The sequence below is a fragment of the Lagenorhynchus albirostris genome, chromosome 17 (assembly GCF_949774975.1).
Source record: "Lagenorhynchus albirostris chromosome 17, mLagAlb1.1, whole genome shotgun sequence".
Classification (NCBI taxonomy): Eukaryota; Metazoa; Chordata; class Mammalia; order Artiodactyla; family Delphinidae; genus Lagenorhynchus; species Lagenorhynchus albirostris.
In genome coordinates, this window is record NC_083111.1 from 3,149,353 (window position 1) to 3,175,133 (window position 25,781).

General features: G+C 47.6%; 1 protein-coding gene across 2 annotated transcripts in view; it reads left to right on the plus strand.

Moving 5' to 3' along the window:
* Nucleotides 1-1,235: 1,235 nt before the first annotated feature.
* Nucleotides 1,236-25,781, plus strand: part of RGS20 (regulator of G protein signaling 20) — a 47,076-nt gene continuing 22,530 nt past the window's right edge. Inside the window, exon 1 of one of the 2 annotated variants that reach the window (XM_060127839.1) lies at nucleotides 1,236-1,254. The gene's annotated coding sequence lies outside the window, so the exon portion shown is untranslated. Of the gene's footprint in view, nucleotides 1,255-1,922; nucleotides 1,942-25,781 lie in introns of those variants that run through there. The other variant, XM_060127838.1, reaches the window with a different exon arrangement.

Below are 25,781 nucleotides of genomic sequence, written 5' to 3' on the forward strand. Positions count from 1 at the left end.
GGCCCAGGGACCACACTCTGAGTAGCAAGGAGTTTGAAAGGGGTGGGGGGAGAATGGGAGGGAGGGGAAGCAGGGAAGAGAGGGGAGGAAGGAGAGATGGGGATCTCCCCTGCTACGCAGAGGCCTTTCCTTTTGCTCTCACCGATCTTCTCTTGCACCCCGAAAGTAACCCCTCGAAATGCCGCAGTAACTGGCACTCTGCACCTTTTCTTCAGTCTGTAGCGGGACCCGACAGTGACGGTGTGTGATTTTGTTTCTCTCCTCCCCCTCCTCTCGCCCTGCCCGCCGCCGGCCCTGCACAGCTCCCAGGCTCGCCCGCTGCCCCGAAGCTGCTCGGCCTCCTCTCCGGCACGCTCTCCGGCCTCGCGCGCTTCTTCGCTCACCTTCTCCAGCGACCCCTTCCTGGGGCTCCCCTGCGGCGCCCGGACTTCTCTCTTCTGCTCCCCGTCCTGCCAGCCGCTGGGCTCGCGCCGCGGCAGGAGGAGCGGCCGGGCCGCCTCTCTCTCCTGCTCAGGGCAGCTCTGGCACTGCCCGGCCGACCCCCAGGGGGACGCCTGCCCCGGGAAGAGGACGCCGGCGCCGGGCAGAGCCCGCCCAGGCCCGTGAGTACTGTGCTCTCCGCCGCCCAATCCGCGGCCTCAGCGGGACGCGAGTTTCCCGGGTTCCTCCCTAACCCCAACTGACCCACTCCACGTGGGGCGAGCAGGGGATCCCGCCAGCAAGGGGAGAAGGGGAGGGGGGCGGGTGGGAAGGTCGAGACACGGCCGAGAACGCTCACGGAAAAGGCGCCGGCGGCCCGCCGCACACCCCTCCCCCCAGGAGACCCTCGAAGCAACTCTTCTCGGGCCACTTCCTCCCAGAGCCTACGGAAGAGGGGGGAAGCCCCCCTCCGAAGCCGCTTCCCGAACTCACGCGTCGCTCTCCTGCCCCTCCTCCAAGCCTCCCCCGGACGAGCCTCCGCCCCCTCCTCGCGCTCCCACTCCCCAGCCCCCGGCTACGGCGCGCTCCGGAGGCCAGGGAGGAAATGACGTGATGTTATTTTAGTGTCAGGTCGGCTTCCAGCTTCAGTTTACCCCGCCGATCTCGGGCGCACGGCCCGGAGGTCGGACCGCGTCTCCCGAGGACACACCGGGGGCTCCAGGGCTCCGTGCCCGCAGAGCTGGTCGGCGGCGGGGTTCCCGCCACCCTCCGGGTCCCCCCCTTCCCCGGACTCGGGAGTCGGGAGTTAGCCACCGCCCCCCGCCACCCAGCCAGGTGGGACCTTCGGCTCCGGCAGGCGGGGAGGGGGCGAGGAACCCCTTTCCAGTTTGGTACCTCCGGAGGCGGAGGCTGCAGCCGGGTGGGGCGGGGATAGAGCTGGAGAAGCACCCCGGGGAAAGGGAGATGATGGGGACCGGCCTGCAGAGGCGGAGAGTCCACGGCCGGACCCTCCGGGTACGAGCACCCCGGCGCGCCGCGCACCCCGCGCGCACACACGGGTGCCTCCCCCCGCCCGCTCCATTCACAAGAGCCCAGCGCGCTCTCCCGCACGCCGGGGTCCCGCTCGGCTCCCGCGCGCCCAAGCATAGGGAGAGCCAAGGGGCTCTGCGGGGCCCACACTTCTCGGTACTTCCTAACCCGGGGCTGAAGAAGGGAACCACAGTCCCGGCATGGATGGGGACCCCCGCCCCCCGCCCCGCCGCAGAGGAGCGCGCCGCCGCGGGAGGGAAGCGAGCCCTGTGTGGCCCGGCCGGGGAGGGGGGAGGGAGGGGCGGGGAGAGGCAGAGGCGAGGCGGGGGGAGAAGAAGGCGACAGGAAAGACGGAGAGCCAGAGGAAGAGGAAAGCCGGGCAGAGCGATCGCGGGCGTAGCGAGGCCAGCACCTAGAATTATCATAAAAATAAGGCACTCGCGGGACGCATGCGCACGGCCGACGGAGGCTCGCGGGGCAGACGGTGGAAGCGTGAGTACCCACTTCCTCAACGCCCCCTTCTCCCTCCCGGACTCGCCTTGTGGCCTCGGGCCGGGAGGTGGCCGTGGCCGGGGCCGGGCGGGGCGCGCACGCTCTGCTGGACCACGGTGGCGGGAGCGGGTCAGCGTGCAGGGCGTGCGGGGCTTGGGGTGTGACCGTGTCTCAAGGGGCTCCGCCGGGGCGTCCGCACGGTTCGACCTCTGTGGCCCGGCGTCAGCGAGTGGGTGGGCTATTGACACTCGAAACAGACCTGGGAAACCCCGGGCGCCGGAGGCGGGTGGTCTGAGCGCAGGTGGGAAGGAAGCGGAGACGCTCCCGGAATCGCAGCGGAGACGCGCCACTACGGCGGGGACCAAGGAGCCGGGCGGGAAGCGGGCGCCCGCCGCGGACCCCGGGGGCCTGACTCGGTGTCGCCACTGAAGCTCGGAAAACCGAATGGACAGAACCGTCCCCATGCTCTGCCCGAGCCGAGGGGGGCGGGGGGGGGGAGGCGGGCGCCGCGGGTATTTTTCTTGCAGGAACCCGGCGATTGAGTCTTCCGCGCTCTCGGGGCTACGCTCGGAAGTTGGAACGAGTCTGGCGCCCGGGCTGCGGGGATCTCCGGGACGGCGGCGCGCGGCAGGGGCTGGGCTTCGGGGGGTCGGCGGGCGCGGCGACGTCCCTCCCCCGGGGGTGGGCGGAGTGGGCGGGGGAGGGGTCGCAGAGGCGGCGGGCTTCCGGCGGGCTTGGCTGGTGCGCCCGGGGCCCTCCCCCGGCGGGGGGAGTGGGCTGGAAGGGATGGGCAGCGGGGGAGGGGGGCGGCGAGGGAGGGGTCTGGGGAGGGGCAGCGCGCGGGGACCCGATCGGCTAGCGAGCCCCCGGGAGTCGCCAGCGTCCGAGGAGAGCCCGGGCGGGCGGCCGCGGCGCGGAGCGAGCCCGGCGGTGGCGAAAGGCGCGGGCGCGGGGCGGGCGACGCGGCCCCACCAGCAGCTCAGCCCCCCGCGCCCCCCGAGGCTGGCCGGGTGGAGGAGTGAGCGCCGAGGCCGAGTTTCTGGCCGGGAGGGGGTGGGCGCTCCGAGGGAACTCGCTCCCACATCCCTTCCTCGGGAGAATCCGGCCGAGGCCGAGCGCTCTTTGTCCGCCCCCGCCCAGCCGATCGGCCGGAGGGCGCGGGTTGCGGCGACCGCAGCCGGTGCCCGCAGCGCGGGCGGGCAGCAGAAGTCACTCGCCCGCGGGTGCTCGCGGTGGCCCCGGAGGCGGGGAGCTTCTGCACCGTCTCGTTACCGTCCTGGGTCAGCTCCCCCTCCTCTGGAGCGCAGGTCGCAGGGCCGCTGCGTGGCTTGGCTTCTTTCACTTCTGGTGGTTCCACATTGTGGAATTGACCAAACAGGGGTCCGAGTTCACGAAATGGTGTGAATTCCTCCCCCGACTTCGCGAAGGAGATGTGTCATGGAAAGACTCTATCTGTAAACTCTTAGTTTTTTGCTCACAACCTGATTTTCTACTGGGCTTCTTCCGGTTTATCTCCTGTTCCTTAAGTGGCGTCTTTTGTATCAGTATCAGTATCGCATATGAGGGACAGTATTGCCTAATGGGTAAGAGCCCTGGACTCAGTAACTGTCTAGATTCAAATCTCAGCCTAGCGGTGTGACCTCGGGCAAGTTGCTTAACCTCTCGGTGCCGTAGTTTTATCATCTGTAAAATGGGGATAAGAAAAATACCTGCCTCACAGGTTGGCTGCCAGCATTCAGTAAATTAATACAGCAGAGCTCTGACACACACCAAACAAAAGTTACTATTACTATTGTTATTGTATTGGTGCTAAATTGGCTAAGTAGCCTTCAAAATATTAAAGGATGAGGAACAAAATGCACATTTTGTTTGTTACAAAGAGTATATGTGATGAAATAGAAGATGTCCGTCAAATTTTGAAAAATAGAAAATGTTTAGAAAATGCTTTCTATGTCAGTATCTAAATTTAAAAACAAAACATTTCTATATCATCTGGGCCCTCTTATTTCAAATAATTATGAAGTATTTATATGCAGTGATTCAAATAGCATTTTAAGAAAATTATCTCTAACCTTCAAAATATTTCACTTTGTAAAACAGATATGCATTAAAACTATGTATTAGGTCATGGTATATACAGAAAATCTGATGTCTGCATTAAAATATTGCCCGGAGTCAGTTTTACTTAAGAGAGTGTGGAAACTTAGGAGCTAGACATGCTAACTTCTCTAAGATCATTGTAAACATTTTAGCCAAAATGCCCTTGATATCAAAAATATAGAATGATAAAAGTCAGATTATTTATTTACCTCCTTCACTTTACAGGTGGGGAAACATTCAGAGAGGTTAAAGGTCAGATATCTGCAGCTAAATAGAGGCCGAAATGGGATTAGAATTAGGTCTTCTGGCTCTGCCCAGGCCTCTTACACACCACACGGGTGATTTCCTGTGTACTGCAGATTTATGAACCTTTAACAAATAGGAAACCAGAAGGTATGATACAAGGAAAAAATATACAAGCATGTGTTATCAGCGACATACGAAAGGCCGGGCAGTAATGTGGCAACTGCCGGCCGACCACTTTATCATGGTCCCTCACATCAGAAGATACGACCAACATGACTTGCTTGAGTTATGGGAAGGTCCCAGATCAAGCAAGAGGTAGAGCCAGCGTCAGAATTTAAGGTCCCACGTTCGGCTGCATATTCTGTTAATCCCTTGCAGCGGTTTTACATTAGAAATCAGTTTTGAGCTTTTCTTAAATGTTTAAAAATCTCCTTCCTGATGGCTTTGAAGGTCTTTCCTGTAAGAGAGCTTTTTAGGAAAGTCTTTCAGGATTACATACCAGGAGGTTTTATTATTCCAGATTTTGTAGACAAGCATGCGTGAAAGAGGAAAAAAAGCTTTCTTATTTTAATGCAATTGCCAGGTGACTGGTTTCGTTCCAGACACTTGAACACCAGTTCCGAAAGTTCTGCTGTTTTTTCATTTCTGCATGTGTCCGTCTAATGACATTCACCTTTCACAAACAGACGCAGCTGGTGGCTTAAAGGTCCAGACCTCACATAAGCGGTTTAGAAATTACATGGCAGAGCTTTTCACGTGAGTGTCTGGCCTTGCAAAGTTATTTGCAGGATAACAGGAATGCTGTGTCTGCCAGGGGAGGCACTCTAGGAACTGTGCCTGCGTCCTCGAGGAAGGAAACCATGGTTCTCTCCAGTCGTGAGCGCGATGTCTTACCCTTGGTTTTGCCTCTCTGGACACATGTTCTTAGACAGAAATCCAGGGCATTAAGCAGGGAGTGACTTTCTAGCCGGCTCCCAAGCCAGTCCAGCAGAACTGAGTTTTGAAATCACACGTATCAAGTCAGGTCCCATTATGGTTATAACGTGAATCACTGTTCAACTGGGAATATTGCCGATTTGTTTTCTGTACAGCAACCAGGTGACTCACAGTGTGAGCTTCTATTCAAATACCTATAGTGTCAGCAGCAACTGATAGGGTTTGCGCCGAGTCAGAGCCTAGCATTTAGTACCGTACAAGTGAGTCACTGACTACCCGACACGTCTGAGATGATCCCTGAATGTTACCTTGAGCAGCCAGTTCAAGAGTTTAGACAGCGCTGCACGGGGTGAGTCCGTTCCCAGTACCATTGAATGGGCTTCTGCAGCAGCTCTTCACGGCAAAGCCTTATATGACTGAGTGCCCAAGGTGATATTCCGTGATTATGAATTCATAGAATCCAGCTGATTAGATTTCAGCTATTTGCATGGGGAGTCATCTGTGAAGAATGAGTAATATGCTGTGTTGCCCAGCAGTGATATTTCACTCGAGTTATTTCAATGATTATTACAGCCAGTGGACCTTGATGGTTTGGGAATGCTCGATTTCTAGTTATTAATTAATTTTACTTTACATTGTAAAATCCTTCTCAAGTACATATCAGTGTTTGGATTTTAGACAACAGCATCTCATGCAAAGTCACCCAGCAGTTGGACTTCCTGAGGGCCTGGGTTGACCACGTGCACCTCAGCCCAACGGTGAAGCGGAGGGAAGCATCTTTTTCTCTGGTTTGTCTCTGTTTGTGCCCCTGTCACCTCTGATGTTAACTGGACGGTGTTTGCTCCAGAGCTAGAACACGAGTTTGTGGTGCCCGTCGTTCTAAGGCTGCAACACACCCAGCACTTCCAGCCCTTTGGGGGCTGTTTGGCTAGATCCACACAGGCTTGTATAGCTGTTCCGTTTCTGCAAGACACTGGAAAGAATTGTGCAACCCATGCCCTACCCAACACTTCTAAGTGACTTTTATGTCTCAGGGTGTGGTGATAATAAGATTTAAGGGACCAGTAGGTTCCTAAATTTATGTAAAAGTCTTGTTGATAAATAATGGCAAGAAGTTATTATCCTTGGAATCAAGGTTATGAGACTATTGTTTTTAAAAGTACATGTATGTTTTTCTCTATTTGTATTGTAGTGGATGCAAGAGAAACCCAGATGTATGGACTTTACCATATACCCTTACTGTGTTTCTACAAATATCCATTTCTGTGATGACCCAGATTCTAATTTGTGCATCTCCTGCTCTATAGAAAGGTATAGATACTTCTTTCCATTTAATAGGGACTGCACACGAAGGGTCTAGTTCTTCCAGGCTTAATGCAATTCCTGGCAAGTTCAGGTGGTTAGGACTCTTTAATAAATTAGACTATTTATAAAATGGAAACAAAGTTTCATGTACGTTTTCTAAATTTCAGTGAGGAACTGTAGCTATTTTTGTGAGAGTCCTGCTTTTTTTAAGCTTCGTTTGTTATAATTTATAGTAAAATGTACACGTTCTCAGTTACCCTCGTGTTATCACTGTCTGGATCAGGACTTCTCAGCCTCAGCACTGTGGACATTTTGGGTTGACTCCCTCCCAGTGGGAGGCCGAACTGTGCCGTTGCAGGATGTTTAACAGCATTCCTGTCCTCTACCGCTGGATGCCAGTAGCATCCCCTCCCTGGAAATGACAACCAAAAATGTCCCTAGGCATTGCCAAATGTGCCCTGGGGGCTCACCACTGCTCTAGGTCAAGATACAGGATATTCTCAACCTGTATCCCTAAGATCCCCTCTTGTTCATTCACTGTTGTTGCATATCTTGTTATTTTTCACTGCAGTGTTCCTTTGTGTGAATACACCCCAGTTCACGTATCCATTCCACTCTTTTTTTTTTTTTAATTTATTTATTTTTGGCTATGTTGGGTCTTCACTGCTGTGCGCGGGCTTTCTCTAGCTGCGGAGAGCGGAGGCTGCTCTTCGTTGCGGTGCACGGGCTTCTCTCCTTGCAAAGCACGAGCTCTAGGCACGTGGGCTTACAGTATTTGTGGCTCACGGGCTCGGTAGTTGTGGCTCGCAGGCTTAGTTGCTCCGTGGCATGTGGGATCTTCCCGGAGCAGGTCTCAAACCCGTGTCCCCTGCCTTGGCAGGCGGATCCTTAACCACTACGCCACCAGGGAAGTCCCTCCATTCCACTCCTAAAGGACATCTGAGTTGTTTCCACTGTGAATAATACTAATGTGAACACTCTTATTCATGTCTTTTGATAAACATTAAGCCCTGATTTCCATTGGATGCTCAGGAATGAAATTGCTGGGTAATAGACCCAGTGTATGTTTAGCTTTATTAGATACTGGCGGTTTTTACACGCCAAACCAACTTACACCCCTACCAGCAACATATATTGCTTCACATCCTCACCAGCACTTAGTATTGTACACGGATTTAATTGCAGTCATTCTGGTGTCCATAGCGGTTTAGCGTTGTGGTTTTCATTTGTATTTCCCTGATTACTAATGATGCTGAGCATCTTTTTTCAGCCATTTGTGTATCTTCTCTTGTAAACTGCCTCTACAAGTTTTTGACCTATTTTTCTGTTGTATGGTCTGTGTTTTTCTTATTGATTTGTACGAGTTTTTAATATATGCTGGATATAAGTTATTGTCAAAAATGTGTGTGTGTGTCTCTGTTTATCTATCTGTGTGTGTATTGCAAATCCCAATCTGTGTCTTGCCTTTACACTCTCATTCCATTACCTTTCGACTTCTGTAGTTTCTGCTGAAAAGTCATGCTTCTATGAAGGTGACATGTCTTCTTTCTCTGGCTCATTTAAAATTTTTCTCTTTGCTTTTGGCTTGCCACTGTTTGAACACAATGTGCCTAGGTGTGGTTTTATATTTGTCCTGCTTTGGATTCATTGGGCTCCTTGTATCTGTGAACTGATCTCTTTCATCAGCTTTGGAAATTTTTCACTCAATATCTCTTCAGATATTGCTTCTTAGCCGTTTTCTCCCTTTCTCTCCTGCTCTGAGACTCAAATCATACGTATGTCTTTTATTCGATCCTAAGTTTTGTCCATTTTTTGTCTCTCCTTCAACTTGAATACTTTCTTTTAACGTGTGTTTTAGTTCACGTGACCTGTCTTCTGCTGTGCCCAGTCTTCTGTTAAACCATCTAGTGATCATTAATTTCAAAAACTGTTTTATTCTAAATGTAGTATGTCCCTTTGATGCTTGTTAATACATTTCAGTTTTCTGATGAAATTCTCCATGTTTTCATCAGTTTTTTCATCTAATTCTTGCCTACTAAATCCAGTGTTGAGGTTTTTATGAGGCTGTACCTGTTGTTTGTTTTTTAATCATTGATCACATTTTTCTGTCTCTTCATGTATCTAGTAATTTTTGTTGTATGTAGACATCATATATGAAGAAACTGTGTAGGTTTGGATTACATCTTCCACCAACAAGGAATCTCCCTTGGAGGGATTTGCTCTGTGAGAATGAGTAGCTGATGACTTCAGTCCTAACAGAGATTGAAATGGGTTGGGACGGGTTGCAATTTTAGTAAGACTGACTTAAGACTTACATAATCTCGGTTACTTCCCATTCTTCAGGTGTTTTCTCCTGGGCTTCCGGATTTAGAGCCTAATGGGCTTCAGTTAGGCTGAAACCTAAATCTCCTCAGTCTTGAAAGACCAGGAGACTTGGTCTCACCTTCAGAGGCTTCTTTCTGCCCCCGCCTTCCACAGGTGGCTTCCACAGTCTGGTAAAGGTCACGAGGAGGGCAGCCGTGTGTCTGAGGGAGACCTTGTTATTGAAGGGAGACGTGCTCTCCCATCTGAGACTCTAGCCTCAGCCCATGCCCTGAGTCCGCATACGCCCTCAGGGAAGGAGACACATGGTGACAGACTGCTCCCTGGGGAGGAGCTCTCCCTCAGACACTTTAGTTAATTCAGGCTTTTTGCCTCCACAGCTCTTTGATGTCTTTAGAAATGGGATTTCAGTTATCCATCTAACATTTTTAGTTGTTGCTCAGGAGCTGACCTATTACCATTTTGCTTGAATTAAGTTTCTTTTTCTTCTATCTTTGAATCACATTTTTTATCTTTCTATAGTATCATTTGTTTCCAATGCAATTTAGAAAATGAACGTTAAAAATTTTGCCGTGTATGAATATAAAGTGCAATACATGTTTTGTGAGTTTAAAAATGTTAGTAGGGGGCTTCCCTGGTGGCGCAGTGGTTAAGAGTCCACCTGCCGATGCAGGGGACACGAGTTCTTGCCCCGGTCCGGGAAGATCCCACATGCCGCTGAGCGGCTGGGCCCGTGAGCCATGGCCGCTGAGCCTGCGCGTCTGGAGCCTGTGCTCCGCAACGGGAGAGGCCACAACGGTGAGAGGCCCGCGTACCGCAAAAAAATATATATATATATTAGTAGGAAAAGAAGTACATTATAATCCCTGCAGCTCTTCCTGCTTCAGGTTGCAGTTGTGTGATGTAAAAAGCATGAGCACTGGAATGAAAGAGAACTGGGTTTGAATTTTGACTTTCTTGCTAGTTCTGTGAGCCTCAGATTCCAAAGATGTACAACGGGGATAATTACACTTACTTTATAACAAGAAATGAACAGTAGAGGGTTCACGAGAGTATTCAGTTAAGTGGTAGCTGTTATCATTATTCCTCTAATATTTATCCATCATTATTTTAGGCCCCTGAACATGGATAATCTGATTTTAAACACATATTTTGATATATTTATATCTGGTACAGGTTCTGAAACTTTTACCATTCAAACAGGGTGCTGAAAAAAGTTCTTTGATATGAAATGCCTATACCTATAACAATATCTATGAAAATATTACTAAGTAAGTTTATGCATTCATATTTTGCCAAAATCCTTCTCTTTTTAGACCAAATAAATCCAAGTACATAAATAAATAAATTTTAGTGGCAGGAAGAATGACATCCAAAGCAGTCTGCTCTCAGCAAAATTCACATCTAGCTACTTGGTGTTATATCCACTAGGGTTTATTATAAGATGTTGGCAACAAGAAGACCATATTAGGAAATATGAAGAAAAGGCTAACAGTGTTTTCTGAAAAGGACAGCTGGTTGTTGATCTTTGCAGAGGAGAGTCTGTGGGGTCTGTGAGTAATTTTAATGTTATCTCCACGTTATTTAAATATAATTAATTTTTATATTAAATTTCCTGTTACCCCTCTGCTCTTTTATTTTGACTTCAGCATTTGTTTCTTTTAAAAAAAGACCTCACTAATATATGGGAACAATTAAGTTCTACTCTAAATTTAGAATGGAAATAGTAGTCCTGGGGGCAGTTGGATGGCTCTGGAGTAGCAGGCCTCTCCGGAAGCCCGCCCCCTCCCCAGCCAGTGGGACAGCGTTCCGGACAGCGTTCCGGCCTGCATCCCTGAGGCCCAAGATGCATCTGTGTTTAGTTCTCTAGTGTGATAAGAGCCGGCTTTGCGGGTCTAGCATCTGCCTGCACTCTTTACAATCTGTACGCAGATTTAAATCAAGGCACAAGCATTATGGGGTCTCGGGACCTCCCTGGCGGTCCAGTGGTTAGGACTCTGCATTTCCACTGCAGGGGACACGGGTTCGATCCCTGGTCAGGGAATTAAGAATCCTGCATGCCATGCAGCGAGGCCAAAAAAAAAAAAAAAAGAAGTATGGGGTCTAGTTTACAACAAGCTAGAATTTATCAAATTCTCATTAGAGCTAAGTTTCTGCTAAAGCAAGTAAGTTATTTCTAGACCTTTAAATGACTTGGAAGTTCTGTACTGTTCTTTTGGCAAAATGAAGTACATATTAACAAAAACAACTGAACAGCATACCAGACCAGGTGGAATAAATGTGGGTTAAAGGAGGGTGAATACAATGACACAAAGAGGTATGAAAAAAGTATGCAAAATCTAATAACATGCATAACTAACCTGTTTGTGGTAAACACATCTCATAAACTAACCCCCAAAAGACATATTATTTTTCCCCTTATCTTCGAATGATCTGTTCCAAATCATGAAGGAAATAAAACTATAAATTCTAAGTTAGATAGAGCACATATTTGTTAAAATATATCAGAAGTAGTCTGAGAATCAGGAGACTGCACAGAGATTATTTTTTAATGGAAATCGGTCCTTTATGAGCCTTTTTATGCATCCCTTAGGATGGGGGTTTTATTCCTAAATCTCCACGTCTGACTGCCTTATGTGGTCTCACAAAAGGAGAATCGAATGGCTGTGGTTCCCTACAGAGTCCAAAATGCACAACCATTAAACATTTCGATCCATTTCAACTTTAGGTCTGCTTGTTCAGCGCACTAGCCATCGAACACTTCATGCCGAGGGTGTGGGGACCTAAAATTCAGGAGATAATTTGGTGCAAATTGTAGAAAACCAAAACCTTGAGGAACAGAGATCCTGTCACACACCCCTAGGAACAGCAGACAAAAACGTCCCATCGGCCCGGCCGCCGGGAACTGTCTTGGGAACACGAAGGCAGTATAGAACCAAGGTGACCGTGTGCTGGTGTATCCCCTAGCCCGTTCTGACCAGCAGCAGACCACCGATGGGTGTCCAAAAACAACCCCAGTCTGTCTGACCGTAGCCTGTGCACAGCTGTGGTGCGAAGGGTGAGACTGTGCGGGTGTTGAGAGGGACCCGTGCCTGGAGCCAGGCAGCATGGATTTGAGTCTGCGCAGGGACAGCTCCACAGAGTAAATGGAGTAAGGTGTGGTTACTGCTACCTTTGCTCACTTAGACCGAGGGGAAGTTGTGCATTCGTGGGAGATTGTTAGGGGAAAAAGCAGCCTCTGATAACGAGTTTTCATTCTGGTGTCATGCATTACCATTGACGGCCACAGGAGGGGACTAACAAAGTCTGGATTCTATTTTAAAACAGTAACTATTTTAGGCCTTGAGGGCCATGTGGTCTCTATTGCAACTACTCATCTCTGCCACTGTAGCCAAAAATCTGGGGGATAGAGCAGAGGGAGATGCATTTTGGAGGGTGTGCAGTGGGTTTGGAGGGAAGGGCACAAGCTTACCAATGAGTGAGGTGAAAAGTCTAGGGGACTCCTGGGATGTGAGTGGATGGTGCACTGTGGATGGACTTGAAGCAGACAGGGGAGGAAACAGCGGGGGCAGGGGATGGGACTTGAGTCCGTTTAGACGCTGGCGTCTGAGACGTCCACGAGAGCTCCAGTTGTGCAGAATCTGCACTGTGACGTGCAGGGAAAGGATTTCTGATAAATACCGTGGTTCTGGGCTATGATGTAGCATTTCCCTCCGGAGCCCGGCACTGGTCCCCTTATGGACCATGTCCCAGCGCTGTGGGATGCTCTCATCCCTGTCTCCCCAGCATCATCTCTGTGCTGAGGCACACCAGCACAGCATGGCCGCCAGTCCCCGCTGTCTTCTCTCTCCCTTCATCCTTGTTTATTTTTCTTTCCTCTTCTGATGTGTCTCAGCTGTCAGTCATGGAATGCCACTGTCATACCCAGTGAAATGAACAGTGCCCAATTAGCTACTGTACCTGACTCACATGCACTTTCATGAAACAGAAAGTGGGAATGACTTGGCCAACAGAAGCTCAACTCAGGCAAGTGATTTATGTAAGGTCACACCCATGAGACATGCAGAGTTCAAGGCTCTTAGTGTATTCACAGTGTGTAACTATCACCATAATCCACTTTAGAACATTTTCACATTTTCATCATTCTAAGAAGAAACCTACCACTGGTAATTGTCACTCACCAAGTCTCTTTCTCCTGCAGCCCCTGGCAACCACTGATCTACTTTTTGTTTCTACAGATTTGCCTGTTCTGGACATTTCATATAAATAGAATCATATAATATGTGGCCTTTTTAATTTTTTTTATTTTTTATTTTTGCGGTACGCGGGCCTCTCACTGTTGTGGCCTCTCCCGTTGCGGAGCACAGGCTCCGGACGCGCAGGCTCAGCGGCCATGGCTCACGGGCCCAGCCGCTCCGCGGCATGTGGGATCTTCCCGGACCCGGGCACGAACCCGCGTCCCCTGCATCGGCAGGCGGACTGTCAACCGCTGCGCCCCCAGGGAAGCCCAGTATGTGGCCTTGCATATCTGGCTTTTTTCATTTGGTAACGTCTGCATAGCTCGCCCAGGGAATGACAGCATCGTAGAATAACAAGAGCTTAGTGAGCACCTTCCTCCTTCAATTTGCAGGTGAGAAAGCCGAGGCCCAGGGAGGTGGCCGATGACTGAGGTCACAAAGCCTGATGGTGGGAAAGCCAGGGCTGGGCCCACGCCTCTTCCTCCTCCGTCCGTCCGCAGCGGGCCGTCCTCGGGCTTCCCCAGTGACAGCACAAAAGTGCTCTTTCGCTCTGCTTGACAGGCCAGCAGGTTTACACCCCCTTCTCCAGTCCTCGCATCCTTAGCTTTTCTCAGCTGCTTTGGTCACGGCTTGCCTTCCCTCAGAGGCGGTTGAGGTTGCTCGTAGCTGGTGAATGGCCAAGGTGCCAGATGTCTGAGAGCGAACAGGGAGGGGCCTCGCTAGCTGACCCCACCAAATAACACCCAAAGGCATAGGATCAATTTGTCTATGATCTTAGAACACAATTTAAGGACTTACCATAGTCTTCTACGTTAAATGTCATCAGTAAGTACTAAGTCAGAGGAATAATTATGGCATTGGATTAGCACTTCTTGGTTTCAGAGACCTTTCGTGTACCTTCTCTCATTTACTACTTTTATCAAATCTCAGTGTGGCTCATATCATACAGATGAGGAGGTGGGGGGCTTAGAAAGGTGAGGGAACTTGGTCCAGGCCTCACAAGTGCAAAGGTCAGACTGGAAGGACCTCTGACTCAAAAGCCCACGATGGCTTTTCCTACGTTCCCACTACACGGCTTTTTAAATTCTTGATCGATCGCTCATGTTTCCCAGTGATCCTTCTGGAAGGGCCAGCTGTGGGCTGGGGGCCCGAGACATGCAGGAGCCCCCAGTTAACCCCCTTGGGCCTCTCTGATCCTGGTCAGCGCAGGGCAGCTTGTCCTGTGATGACCTCATCAGGTGCCCCTCCACCACGCCCACTGTGCTCCCTGGGACCCAGTCAGTCATCAGCAAGACGCCCCTAGTTCTCCACATTGTTCCCCGATGTCCCTCCCCTCTTGTCTCACCCTGAAGTGTGGCAACTCTTCCGAGGACAGCGCTTCTCCCACGGCCCTGGTAATCGGGGACATTTTTCTGCTGAAATTGCACCATTTACGTCCACTCCTAGAAGTCAGAATGGCTCCCGTTGCCATTCCCAAGACACTTCCTCACTGTCTTCCCCCAAAACCCTCCCTCTTAGGTCTGACACGGGACACCACATGAGGAACCTTGAAGACGTTATGCTAAGTGACGTAGGCCAGTCACAAAAAGACATATTTTACGATTCTTCTTATCTGAGGAACCTAGAAGAGTCACATTCACAGAGACAGGGAGTAGAACAGTGGGTGCCAGGGGCTGGGGGAGGGGGGAAGTCCGTGTTTAATGGGGACAGAGTTTCAATTTGGGAAGAAGAAGAGCTCTGGAGGTGGATGGAGGTGAGGGTTGGAAAACAGTGAACACGCTTAGCACCACCGAGCCGTACACCTAAAAATGGTTAAAGTGGTGTATTTTCTGCCACGTGCATTTACCACCATAAAGAAAACACTTTACCTGAATGCATGTCCTAGACCGAACCCCCAGTACCGCTCCCTCCAGCATCTGCTCACCCTCTGATCCCTGCCCCTCACGTAGAAGACTCTAGCGTGCGGCCATCATTTCCTCTCCAGCGCCGTTCCTGTCATCATTCTATTTCTTCAGCATCCTTGTCAATGACCTGTGCTGTACTCTGGTCTCCCAGCGCCTTGATTTCTCGACCCCAGAAGTCCACTGCCCTCCCCCACGTCAGCCCCCACCTCAGCCATCCCTGGAGTCGGCGATGACCACCCGCACCTCCTGGGAAACCTCATCCTCAGACCCCATCCCCACGCCATGACCGCACCGCCCTTCCTGCACACTCGCCCGCTCTCATCCTTTCCTCCACAAGCTCCCTGGTCTCTGAGGCCTCCGGCCCATTCCCCCCTCCCTGGCCCTCACCTTTGCTCACCTGTCCTCATCTGTCCTCAGCAGCCTCCATCCTTCCTCCTCCTCTGCACTTCCTGCGTGACCCAGGGACATGCCCATCTCATTTGTGGTTGCAGTTCCTTCTTAGAATCCTCAAGCCCCACACGCCATGTCACAGTCCTCTCCTCAGGTGCCCTCTCCTCAGAGACCCCCCACTCCAGAGACGCCCCGAGGCCCTGACTGTGACTGTCGTCCCCACGTCATGCTCTAGGGTCTCAACCATTTCCCATCTTGGCAACACTTCTCGGACCCGGAGTTCTCCAACCTATTTGTTTTCATGGCTTGTGTCTGTTTCTCTCACTGGAACCCTTGGCAGAAACAGTCTAGTTCACCCCCGCGGTCCAGCGCCTGCAGCGCTGATGCATACAGGGGGTGCTCAGTACACGTCTGTGATCAGTTCAACAGGAGAACACTTTGAAGACAAACGCAAGTCGTATTTTTAACCTCTTGACGCTAGGTTTATAACTGGGTCGCTCTTTACCTGAACCTCCTGAGAAGCCATCAAACAAAGACTTGGCGTATTTTCAACATTTGGGAAACCATGAAACGGAGCAGCCAGGAAGGATGTTTAGAAGGGATCCCCTCTACCATTTCTCCTGATGTCTTGCTGACAGTATCCCAGGATGCTGGACAATACTAAAGTCCTTTGCAATAAGCGTGATTGTGCCTATTAGACACCAGATTTAGGCAAAGAACTGTGTAGGATTTCTGCATCAAACAGACACCACCTCAGTCATTATTTTTCTTTGAAAGCTTCCTCCTCATAATGCTTTCCAGTTCTGTGAAAACACCTTGGAAGGTGTTTTCAAAAACAGGTTTTTCAAAAACACTGGGAAGACAAGGAAAACACCTTGCAGCGGAGGAAAATCACGAAGGAACACCTGAATAGGAGAGGGGGGCAAGCAGGCTCTGGAGTCCGTCGTGCATGCTTCGAGTGGGAGGGCTTCCCGGGCCCGTGTTCACTACCCTGCGGTCGTTGTGAGGCTCATGCGGTCAGTGCCCCGGCCAGGGACAGGTATCCCGGTGGTTATAAAAGCGGGGTCCCCTCCCCTTCTTCCATTACCCTGTCTCCTGCTAGACTTTCCCGATTGTGTTTTTAGCTTTCTTTAAAATGAGGCCCTACAAATAGACAAGCGCACATATGGTACATTTTCACAAACCAAACACGCCTGTGAAACAAACGCCCTGTTTGCACTGTACGACAGCACGTTACCAGCTCCCCGAACTCCCTTCTCAAGGCAAGCACTCTTCTCACTTCCCAAAAGCAGAGAACAGCTTTGCCAGGGTCTCTATTCTCTGTAACTATATAGAGAGTATACAGGTTATCATTTTAACCTTGGCTACATCTGCACTCCAGCAAGCCACCTTCCACAACGGTTAGGTCCCTGAGCCATAGCACACAAGAAACTGCGAGAAGCAAACCACATTCCCGACTGGCTTCTGCCTGTGATGTTGGCAAGGTCTGTAACCCGATGACCCAGGCTGACAACCTGGCTGTCTCCATGCTTCAGAGCCCAAGCCAGAGCAGCATCAGGCAGCCTGTCCCTCTGTCCCTCAGCCTTCCCTTCTCAGCTGTCCAAAATGAAAATGTATTTCCCAAGCCAAAGCACATTCATCCAAAGGTCAACTTCCTCCCTAACAAGTCTCACCACCTACAATGATGATTCAGAAGGCAGAGTAAAAAAGAAGAACCTCAGAGGGAGGAAGGACATCCTTGCACAATTTAACCCATTTTCTAGTGACGTGGGGCAAGCAAAGAGGCAGAGTGATTGATATGAGCCTTCCTTCCTAATCCAAGGCCCCGCGATGTGGACCCGGGCTGTGGCACGTGGAGAGAGAACAGGGGGCAACAAGAAGGACATCCAGGAGGTAGATTTCCTCCGGTTTTGCTGTGAGTTGGAAGTTGAGGGTAACTTCAACTAGACAGATAGTAACGCTGCTCACCAAGGTAGAAGGCGGGAGAGGATGGGTGGGTTTGCCCGAGGAATGATAAGTTCCATCTTAGACATGAATTTTTCCGTGTTGCAGATATTTTGTCCTGTTTTTTCTGTAATTTGCAATGATGGCTCAGAAATTCTTCTTAGAGAACCTATTCCTTGCTTTACTTTATTTCCTTGAAATACTAAAAAGCTAGCAGAAATTCTCACCCAAACCTGAGAATTCTCACTCTTTAGTGACTTGAAAATTGCCTGAAACAGCCCCACAGCAAAGATTTAATAAGTGTGCAGTTCTTTCAGAGGTGCCCTGGGCTAAGCGGTCATCGGGAAGGCAGCCACCTACAGTCTCCTTGAGAAACTCCCATGGCCTCCTGGGGTACGGAAAGCCCATGGTCAAGATTTCAGTCAGTACTTGGCAAAATACCCTGTAATTGTTGATTGGTATTAAGAAAGAACAAGTAAAAGCATGCATAATTTATTAATTTCCTTCCAATCGTACTTTCTTATTATTTCTAATAATTCCCGAAGGCAGTTGTAAAGGTTGAGTCATACAATATGTTCATTTAGTAACAACAGAAGAAAAAGACATTACTGTCATAGCCTTAAAACCTTTGGTGGTTCAAGTTACAAACTTGGCGACAGCGAGATCAACAAAATAGTAAAGATTTCCATTCAAAGTCACTGAAAAACAGATGGTCACATACGTCAGTAGTTTTTTAAAAGCTCAGGACATGTGTAAGCATCCATCTGGAAGTAATCATAATTCTAAAAAGTCTACTGTTATTATTAAGCTTTCGGTTGACTTCCCTTACTAGAACAGTGAACCAGCCATTTCTTAAAATAGTCCCGAAATTATTCAGACAATAAAACCAAAAGAGAAAATTTTGAGAACTCATAGTTTTGCACAGCGGAAGAGTTAAGCTCTCTCCCTCTAAAACCCACTATAGCTACTAACAATTGTTAGCTTTCTGTGTCGTATGAAGTGGAAGACACAGCTTTGATTTGATGTTTGGTCTATTTGTGCTGAAGTTAATGCAGGTAATTCCAGCTCGTCCTTAATACTTCATGAGCCAGAGTGAGTTGGAGTTTTTCTGGTGACGAGTGTGCCACAGGATAAGCTGCCGGCATTCTCCAACTTAAAACCCGCTGACTGCAAGATCCCAGAAACAGTAGAAACATTGCCATTGACTGAATTCGTTTCATTTCCCAGCTGCTAATAACAGGTGGGAGTCTAGAGCAGGCGGAGGGCCTGTTTGTGTCTTAATTGGCTTCAGGTGATCTGTGTTTATGCCTGGAGCCTGGGATTCAGAGAAAGATGTATTCACCTGTGGCTGTTTTCAGAGCAGGTGGCTAAACCCAGGGAGAGTTCAGCAGTGAAATCTTCCCTGCTGCTTTCAGTTGGTCTGTTTTTCAAACTCCATTGTGTAGATTCTTTTTTAATTTTATTGAAGTAGAGTTGATTTACGGTGCTGTGTTCATTTCTGCTGTACAGCAAAGTGATTCAGTTATACAGATATATATTCTTTTTCATATTCTTTTCCATTATGGTTTATCAGAGGATATTGAATAGAGTTCCCTGTGCTCTACAGTAGGACCTTGTTGTTTATCCATTGTGTAGATTCTTTTTTTTTCTTTTTTTTTTGGCCATGCCGTGCAGCATGTGGATCTTAATTCCCTGACCAGGGATTGAACCCGCACCCCCTGCATCGGCAGGTGGACTCTCAACCACTGCACCACCAGGGAAGCCCCCCATTGTGTAGATTCTTGAATGAAAGAGAATCAACAGCCAAAAAAGACTTCCTGTCGGATTAATCAGCCTCAAAGCCCCTCATCCTCAGAAATAGCTCCCATCTGGGTTCTGGAAGCCTCGCGCTCAGCACACCAGATTGGCCCTCCTCCCTCACGAACAAGTCCCTTTTAACAGTCCCTTCCCCAGCCTCTGCCCTGGATTTCTTCCAGTCCTACCAGGGGTGAGGGGCTTGGGCTGAGAGGGACCTGGATCATAGCTTCCTCCACCCCCACCCCCGGGGTGAGCACCAGACCCCACGGAGAACCTGCAGGAGGCCCACCCAACCCTCCACCATGTCACCACCTCCACCGAGCACACCCTGGATGTGCTCGCCCTGCAGGCAGGGTCAGTGCAGAGCCTATAACTAACGTGAATCTGTGAAACATCATCTTTTGCATCCAGAGGGGAAGTATGTTAGGAAAAGCTTCCCCAGGCTGGGAAAACTTAGAAGGTAGAAAGACCAAAAGGAGGCTAAAATTAGGAGCAAGTGGGGCTAAATGCTCAGAAACATGACTGCAGAGAACAAGGAAGTGAGAGTGTCTCTGGAGGATGCTGTGCAGAGAACATTCCTGGAAGAGCGTTCTTTTGATGCACGTTGGTACCAGTCAAGGGAAGCTCAGAAAACAGCAAAAGAAACATGACCAGACGTGGCGCCGGAGGAAGGGAGCTTTGTTCCTAATACAGAGCAGCAACAAAGACCCGGTCGTCCGAACAGGCTCCAGAATATATCGGGAGGGGTCTTTACAGGGCGAGACTGAGGAGCTAAGGTAAAAGGACCGCCCCGGCACAGTGCTGTGAGGGGAGGCTGGACACCGAGGTCCAGGAGGGAGACTCGCCTTCATTTACTAGATAGTAAACTTTTCTAAGGAGAGACTTCTTATCAACTCTTGGATTACCCTGAAGTAATGTTTGTGTAGGAAAAGGCAGAATAAAAACTTGATTCTCTGCCCTTATTTACCAGTTTTCAAAATCAGTTGGTTCCCTAACATTTTCTAAAAGCAACAGTGAGTGTTTTAGTATCACTATGAAATCACGGATGTACACACATATGATGTTTCAGTTCATTGCAGTTAATATTCTTATTGATACTTAAACTTTCTCATACTTGGCAGGGGGCAGCCTTGTTTATATTTGCTCATGGCTCTGAAGTTTAGCATTTGTATATAATCAAATATGCCAATCTTTTGTGGTCTCCGGGGGGGAACAGTAGTTACATTGTGATACATCTAGGCATCTAAACTATGAGGTATTAGCCAACTGTTGAATGAATGAGATGGAGCTACGTGTACTGTCCAGGAAGATTTCTGAGACGTTTTTAAAGTAAAAAATATACGGCACAGGGTCACACATAGCATCAAGGCCATTTAGATAAGCATACTAAAACTATGTTTTAAACTAAAGTTAATTACACGTTCTTAATTTCATAGAAGTGGTCCTGGAAAGAACCACATCAAACCGTAAAGCTGGTTATTTCTGGGGGTGGGAAGAGGATTGGAAAGTTCAGAGGAGCTGTGATTTCTCTGTGTACCTCTGTGTTCCAGATAGAAGCCTAGTTGAATGTTCACCAGCACGTATTCATGTTTTGTTGGGGAGTTTTGTTTGTTTTTTAAAAATTAGTTTTATTATTTTCAAGCTCAGGTTTAAATTAATATTTTGCCTTTGATGAAATCTTATATCTGCAATTTCATTTGCAAATGGTTTCTGCATTTTGGGCCAAAAGAAATGAAAAAACTGACTGGAATGTCTAAAGACCTAAGTGCATGTCAACATTTCTAAAAATATATTAAGTGAAGTAAGTTAGACAAATATCATATGATATCACTTATATGTGGAATCTAAAAAAAAGTGATACAAATGAACTTATTTACAAAATAGAAATAGACTCACAGACATGGAAAACAAACTTATGGTTACCAGGGTGAGAAAAATTAGGAGTTTGGGATCAACATATACACACTACTATATATAAAATAGATAACCAACAAGGACCTACTGTATAGCACAGGGAGCTCTAGTCAATATCTTGTAATACCTATAATGGAAAAGAATCTGAAATATATATATATATCTGAATGACTTTGCTGTACACTTGAAACTAACACAACATTGTAAATTAACTATACTTCAGTTTTTTAAAATGGTTTAAATTTTTTTAAAGTAAAAGATAAAAATATGTGCAGTCTCAAGGGAAACAGCATAATGCATTGGAGAGAAAGAATGACTCTGTGTGTGTGTTTGTGAATTCTAATCCCACATATGCTATCAACTAGCCATGTGTCTGTGGACAAGTCACTTTAGCTCCTTTGGCCTAAAAATTAAATAGATTAGACCATGTTCAGGTAAAAGTAAGCATCATAACTGGAACTATCATCACATTAGTGTATTTTAAAATGCACGTGTCTGCACTGAGCTATCAAATTTCTGAAAGAGTCCCTTGGACTGACAGGCTGGTGCAAAGAAAGAGCATTGGCTGAGGGCTCGGTGACCTGGGCTACAGGTCATCTGTGTCACCTCAGGGGGTGAGTTAAGCCTCTTTAAGCCTTGGTTTCTTTACTGAAAAGAAGAATTAATAACTGTCTTTCCTGGCTAACGAAATTGTGGGAAGGAAGAAATTAGGTGATACATATAAAATCTCCTGTAATCTGTAAAACCCCACAAAAATACGAGCATTATTCTCTTAATTAGCCTTGAATGCTGCTCAACCAATCAGACCTTTCAGGTGGGATGTTAATGGAACGACTTTTTCTGTGTATGGTACAGTAAAGCTCTTTAGCACAGCAGAAGTACAGTCATTATTTCATATGAGGTATGATGTTAAACAAAGCATCTGTTTTTGTTTGAAGTGTTCCTTCATTCAGCCAGCCTCTTCTTACCGTCCACTCTTCTCAGCACAGAGGTTCCAGCCCTTCTGTGCTCGCTTCAGTGTGATGACTGAACCCACCCATAGAAGGGATAAGAGAATCCCTTAAGATGGTATTAGACTCTACTTTTCCACCTCTGTTTTCATTTCTCGAATAAATGGACAAATAATCTGGGTATACCCAAACACAATAGAAACAAATCGTTACTCGAGAAGCAAAGCATTTGGGTTGTGCCTTTGTCTTTTCTGAGACACTTAAGTTGGAGAAACCTAATTCACTCCGGTGTGGGCAGTAGACCACGTGTCCTAATGTGAAAAGAACCTCAGTGCTTTGTCAGGTGAAAAAGAGAGGCACGGGGTGGTGTGTATACTATGCTCCCATTTTCTTAAAAGTGTGTAAATGTGTGTAGCTATCTGGAAGGACATACAAAAAACAGATAATGATGTTTTCCTTTAGGAGTTTTCATAGCAAATCCTTCAGTATTGTCTGGTTTTTCCTACCATGGGCGTGTGTTATTTTCATTTTTAAAATGACTTTTAATATAACATCATTAGTAAAGTATCACCTTGTTTCATCAGCTCAGCTCTAGATTAAAGACGCGAATGGGGAAGATGCATTCTGCAAAGAAGCATTAAAATGGCTTCACAGGAGCACCTGACTATGTTAGACATTGTCGTGGGTTAAATTGTATCCCCCCCAAAATATGTTGAAGTCTAATATGGCTGAATGTTCGTGTCCCCCTGCAACAAAATTCATAGGTTGAAATCCTAACCCCTAAAGATGATGGTAATAGTCGGTGGAGCCCTTGGGATCCCTCATGAGTGGGATGAATGCTCTCATAAAAGAGGCTCCAGAGAGACCCCTAGTCCCCTTCTCCTTGTGAGGACACAGCAGGAAGGTGTCAGCTCTGAACCACCAGGAGGAGAGCCCTCGCCAGACTGCGACCTGCTGGCTCCCTGATCTCAGCCTTCCAGCCTCCAGAACTGTGCGAAGTAAATACCTACTGTTTATAAGCCCCGAGTCTGTGGTCTTCTGTTATGGCAGCCCTAACGGGCTAAGACAGAGTCCTAACCCCGGTACTTGTAAATGTGGCCTTATTTGGAAAAAGGGCTTTTGCAGATGTAATCAAGTGAAGATGAGGTCATTCTGGATTAGGATGTCTTTATAAAGAGAGGGAGCTCGGGACACACAGAGGAATTTCTCCTCTCAAATTTCCTTATGTTCTGGTTTAACTCTTTCAGAGCCCATCATGTCCTACTGATGATAAGATTATGTTTCTAAAGGTCGTTGAGGGTGGTTTTGAATGTATGTCCTGTAAGGTTCTTGGTTCTCCTTCATCAGGATCTTGTCTATGATTCTACACCTCATGGAACACGGACTCGGGTCTCAGGCCCTTCTAAGAGATAAGATTTTTTTCACACAATACTTGATGTTTCATCATATTCCCAATGCGTAATTCAATAATGGCTATTTTTAGAATTTGGAAACCATAATGAAAATAAATAGCTATTCATGGAATCCAACCACCAAGTTCAAGCTTACCAGAAAATAAGAAATAACTTTTCTGAGCTAATCATGGTCTGGTTAAAATTTTTTCTAACTAGTTACTGCTTTCAACTCCAAATTACCAGAAGATTGCGATCAAGATTAAGAATTTACCTTGGGGAACTTCCCTGGTGGTGCAGTGGTTAAGAATCCACCTGCCAATGCAGGGGACATGGGTTCAATCCCTGGTCCGGGAAGATCCCACATGCCGCGGAACAACTAAGCCCATGCGCCACAACTCCTGAGCCTGCGCTCTAGAGCCCGCAAGCCACAACTACTGAGCCCATGCACCGCAACTACTGAAGCCTGCACGCCTAGAGCCTGTGCTCTGCAACAAGAGAAGCCACCACAATGAGAAGCCACCACACCACAACGAAGACCCAGTGCAGCCAAAAAAAAAAAAGAATTTACCTTATTTACCTTGGCTTTTGCTTGAACTTGGAAAGAATTCTCTTGAATGCTGGGTTCCTAGGACTGGAAAAGCAATGATTGAGTAGGATTATCTCTTAGCTAAGATCCGAATAGTTAATAAACTGCCAACCTGTTCTTCCCATTTCCTCAGGCTGCCATAAATTATAGAAAATGTTTCTGAGGTCACTGACATTGGTTTTACATTCGTCTAACTTTTGAGCCTCGGGATCCTCAAGCAAAGGCAGCCAGTTACTGGGGCCTCGTGTATGTGGCACACTTGGGTCATCCCAACAGACACTGAAATGACGGCCAGCAGTCTGTGCCAGACGCACCCCAGGGGAAGAACAGAATAGCAATAAAGGAGCACTGATTCCACGTTCCTTAGAAAAAGCAAATGGAAATGAAATGTGTGTGGAGTTCTCCCACACATATGATGGAGGCGAAGAAAAAGACGCAAGCTAGTTTGGCTAATCAGACCACATATCAACGTCTGAAAGGATGAACCGAACTAACATAATTGACAATGGCATATTTTTTAAATCTTGTAAATAGGTAGCATTCATTTAATATATGTTGTTAGTCTTCATATTAACTAGCTATGACATTTTAAAAACTAATTCTCGGACATATGTATATGTATAACTGATTCACTTTGTTATAAAGCAGAAACTAACACACCATTGTAAAGCAATTATACTCCAATAAAGATGTTAAAAAAAATTAATTCTCTACAAATATTTAGTGACACTAAATATGCAACTCTCCCATAAGCAACTACCTATTTGCATTTTGAACAAGCCTGCTGTAATTTAAAGCATCTCGATCTGACAATTAAGATGACTAATAATGAAAAGTTCCGGTAAATTTGAAAACTAGATGAAAGGGATGGATTTTTTTCAGGAAATGAAAAATACCATATTGACTCAAAGCCAGGAAGAAACTATGAAAAGAACGGAAATCAAAGAGTAAATTGAAAACATCGTCAGCAAGCCACACCTGAAAGGTTCTAGTAATTTTACCGGCAGATTCTACGTATCTTCAGGGAAAAAATAATTCTCTTAGAAAAAAACAAAGATAAATAGATTTTAAAACTCCCTAGAAAACATTACCAAATCAATTTCAGCAGTATAATAAAAGAATAATCATCTTTTAGACCCAACAAGAGGTTACTTAGTAAGGTAAGTGTGATTCAGCATTAAGAAATGCATTTGGGAAAAAAAAAAGAAAAAAAAGAAATGCATTTGGGGGGCTTCCGTGGTGGCACAGTGGTTAACAATCCTCCTACCAACACAGGGGTCACGGGTTAGAGTCCTGGTCCAGGAAGATCCCACATGCCACGAAGCAACTAAGCCCGTGCACCACAACTACTGAGCCTACACTCTAGAGCCCGCGAGCCACAACTACTGAGCCCACAAGCCACAACTACTGAAGCCCACGTGCCTAGAGCCCGTGCTCTGCAACAAGAGAAGCCACCACAGTGAGAAGCCCGCACACTGCAACAAAGAGTAGCCCCCGCTTGCCGCAACTAGAGAAAGCCCGCGCGCAGCAACGGAGACCCAATGCAGCCTAATTAATTAATTAATTAATTAAATTAAAAAGAAAAAAAGAAATGCATTTGGGGCTCGCCTGGCGGTCCAGTGGTCAGGTCTCTGTGCTTCCACTGCAGGGGGCTCAGGTTCGATGCCTGGTCAGGGAACTAAGATCCCACACGCCACCCAGTGCGGCCAAAAAAAAAAAAAGAAATGCATTAATGTGATTCATTTCATTAACTATTCAAAGGAGGACATTCATATGATCATCTCAAAAGATCTTTTTTTTAATGCGATAGAATT